Below are 4123 nucleotides of genomic sequence, written 5' to 3' on the forward strand. Positions count from 1 at the left end.
TGTGTCTTCCAATTCCTTTCAATACAGTGACTCAGTATATTCCTTCCATCTTTTTTTTAATACTTCCGGGATCATTTAACATTCTGCCGAAAGCATCCTTAATTATAGCAACTCGAGGTTTAGTCCTGAATAAGAGGTACATAGAAAAGTGGACTGGGGGTGGGAATTATGCAACAATAAATGAACATTTTTTTTAAAAAGTGAATGGGAGGCTAGGGAGGAAAATGCACAACAATAAATGAATGAAAACCCCAACTTTTCTGTAAACTTTCGTTAAAATTACAATAAAGAGGCAGGGGAGGAAGCCCCCTGTTAACTGGACTATTCCACAACAGATGCCCTTTCAGAGGGTTAGTGTGACCTTTAGTTCCTTAGTTTTGCTTATCCGTATTTTCTAGAAAATGTCAATCTTTTTTAAAATTTTTTATTATTTTTTTAATTTCAATGAACATCTACAGAGATTTTGGAATTCCATTCATTCATTGTTGCACTTTTCTCCCTGCCCACCCCACGCCCACCCTCGAAAATGTGAATCTTAAATCTGTAGGTATGTATATTACTTTATAAATATTGGAACAATATCAAAGTAGTTATGGTTTTTATTTGTAAATCCATTAAAATCCCTGTTACATGTAGTATCCTCAGCCCTCCTCCACACCTGTAGCACTATTTCTACCAACAAAGAAATTACATCATTACTGTTAAGACTCTGTCCTGCATTCTGTTTAGCACCTCCAAGCCAAGTTATCCTTTTTCAGATAATAAAAATTTTTCTGCCACATGGGCATATTGCACTTTAAGAAAACCTTATTACTGAGGGGAGTACTGGTGGCCTAGCAGTAAGGAGCTACAGTATGAACTCAAAGGTTCATGGGTTGAATCTGCCAGCTGCTGTGTGGACCATTTGCTGCTTTGTCATTTACAACCTCTGAAAACCTGCTGGAGGGTCAATGTGAGGCACTTCCAATTCTACAACACACAACAATACTGTTGTTGTCAACTGTCATCAAGTTGGCCGCTGACTCATAGTTACCTCATGCACAACAGAACAAAAATGTTACTTGTTCTGCACCATCCCCATGACAGCTGTTGAAAGGACTGCTGGGATCCCCAGATTTTTCACTACCTTGTAAAATTAGATCACTTGCTTCTTAATCTGTCCTGGTCTGGAAGCTCAACTACAACCTGATTGAGCACTTTAAAAGCATGCAGGCTTCCCTTGACGAAGTGATGGTGTCAGGCCTGGAAATGCACCAACTTAGATTGAACCCTGGTCTCCCACGTGTCAGGGGAGGATTTTACTCTTGAGCTTCCAATGTTTCCACAGGAAAATCAGAGATCTCTCCTAGGTAACAACCGGTAAGATGACTCATGAGTGACAACTTTTTTGAGCTTCAAGACTATGGTCGTTCTGTGAGTAAGTAGGCTGACCAACCACCTAATAAAACAGAGGAAGAGAGAGTTGCAGGTTTTAAAAACTGAACATAAAGTCATTCTGACAATAGTTTAAAGATATTGGCCTATTTTGTGTGTCCAATATATGTTGTGGATGAGATAAGCAAGATTTAATATTCACCGTGAATAAGACAAGACAGGGAAATCAGATAGAAGTGGCCATGTCACCCAGTCTCTGAGGTCAGAGTCTCACATGGTTATGAAAATCAGTGTCATGAGAACTCAAGTCCCCCACGTAGCTGGCTTTCTGAGCACAGTGAAGCTGGGCTGCCATTGCACTTTCGGATGGGTTCCTTTTGGGGGAACAAAATGGGCCTTATTAGAGCCGGCCAACTTAACACACTGAGGAATTGGTTAGAACTTGCTCTTCCTTAGAAAGGATCACCCCTGTAGGGATGCCAAGGACCACATTCCCTAACTCAGGAAGCTGTTAGCCCAAAGTAAGGCTTGACTTTCCACATCAGACCTGCCTGGAACCTCAGGACCACAGCTCACATTGTTCAGAACCCACACTCTTGTTGGATACTGTCAAGTCAATTCCAACTCACAAGAGCCTCAAGTGACCAAGCAGAACTGGCTCACAGTGGTCTTTAGGTTGTAATCTTTACAGGAACAAACTTCCAAGTCTTTTTCTCACAGAACGACAGGGTGGCTCAGAATTGCCAACCTTTCCATTAAAGGCAGAGTCCTTAACAACAATACCATCAGAATTCCATCCAGACTCCAAACCCTCATTTAATTAAGGCGAGTATTCCCATCTGGCCACATTCTCTTTCTACTGAACTCTCAGATAGAATGCCTGTCTTGATATCCAGGAGTTTATGTACTCTGAGCCAGCAGGTATACTGATTCCTTGAATCCATCTGACCCATTTCTGAGACCAGAACATTTACTACCATTTCTTACATTCAAAACTAGAGGTGCATGGGTTAGAAGAAAAAGCATTCTGTCTCTGATCCAGGTACTCTGCCTTTGAACCTTCTTGACTGTAACACCTGGAGAAGGCTTAGGATTTCTTAAACCTAAGGGGAACAGGAATTAACTCATCACAATTTTTCAGAGAACAACACTCACCCCATTTCAGGCTCTTGGAAAAGGTAGCACCAATATATAAGTCCTTGGAAAAAGCACTGCCCTCCTGTGGGACATTATATATTTATATCGGGATGGGTGTGTCAGATGCAGTGTGGTTGGCACAGGATAGAGCAGGGTTTAGGGCTGTTGTGCATAGGGTCGCTATGAGTCACAAACGACTCGACGGCACATAACAACAACAACAATGCCTGCCAAGGAAAGATGCACATAATGTCATGAAAACAAAATAGCCCTTCTCCTAAAAAAAAGCAGAGCATATTGTAGACCCAAAAAATACCTTAAACACAGAGAACAAGAAAAAAAATAAGTGGATGTGGAGTTATTTGAACAGCTCCAGAAGAAGGTGCAAATGATAGAAGAAACAATGGAAGCCGTTAAGAATGTGAATACATCAGAGACAGGGAATATGAAGAAATCCATTGATGAAGATGAATAACTACAGAGGACAATGCAAAAGATGGAAGAAAGAATTTAAACTATAGATAAAGAGGTACATGAACTTAAAAAAATCATCACAAGACAGAGAAGGTACAGTCAACACAGTACTAGAAATAACAAAAATGTAATCCCAAATAATAAGACCAAAATGACAGAAGTGTCCAACATGCTGAAGCAACAAAAAGTAAAAACAGAAAAGACGGAACAGTCAGTGATCTGGAAGACAAGAGGCTCAATGGAAACATACTAGAAGAAAAATTATAGATGAGACATAAAGAAAATGAAAACATTAGAATCATGAAGGAAGACATCAAAAAGAACAATATACATACGACTGGAATTCCAGAACATGACAGGAAAAGGGAAATCAATGAGAAAATTGTGGAAGAAGTACTAGAAGAAAACTTTCCAGGTATTATGAAGTATGGAGAAATCCATATCCACGAAGCTCAATGAACACCAAATAGACTAGACCTAAAACCATCAAGACATAGTAAAATTATCCAAGAGAAAATATAAAGAATTCTAAAAGTAGCATTAAAAAAAACAACCCCAAGATAACAGTCACTTGCAAAGAAGAAAAAATTATATAAATTCTGCAAAAACACAATGGGATGGCATATAAAGTTGAAAGAAAACAATTGCCAGTAGAAGATCCTGTACCCAGCAAAGCTGTCCATTAAATACAAAAGAGATATTATATCCTTATCATAAAAGAAGAAATTTAAGGAATTTGTAAAAACAAGACCAACTCTGAAAGAAATTTAAAATCCTCACACAGAAACACCAAAGGAAAGTAGATAAACCATACCAACCAGAAACAACAGAAAAAAGGCACAGTGAAATGGCACAGGAACACAGTAAAATGGCAATGATATAACCTGATCGTCAATAATCATACTCCAGCATGAGTCGTCAGCAGCCTCCACGTGCATCATCAGTAGCCATGGATTTGTTCCAGTCAATTAACTAGGTACCTGCATTAATGAGGGAGTTTTTCTTTTGCTTTTCAAGGAGAGGAGCAAATGGGGGGGGAGGAGTTTGTGCGGGGAGAAGGGTGCAACAATGAATGAATGGAATCCCAAAATCTCTGTAGATGTTCATTGAAATGAAAAATAAACAACCTAAATTTAAA

The 4123-nt window shown here is 39.2% G+C and overlaps 1 protein-coding gene across 1 annotated transcript in view; it reads right to left on the reverse strand.

The window, feature by feature from the left end:
• The window catches only part of SUSD4 (sushi domain containing 4), a 362690-nt gene that overhangs the window by 307260 nt on the left and 51307 nt on the right, over positions 1–4123 (reverse strand). The window lies entirely within an intron of this gene.

This window comes from Elephantulus edwardii, unplaced genomic scaffold (genome assembly GCF_000299155.1).
Source record: "Elephantulus edwardii isolate Elephantulus edwardi_28Jun2011 unplaced genomic scaffold, EleEdw1.0 scaffold00218, whole genome shotgun sequence".
Classification (NCBI taxonomy): domain Eukaryota; kingdom Metazoa; phylum Chordata; class Mammalia; order Macroscelidea; family Macroscelididae; genus Elephantulus; species Elephantulus edwardii.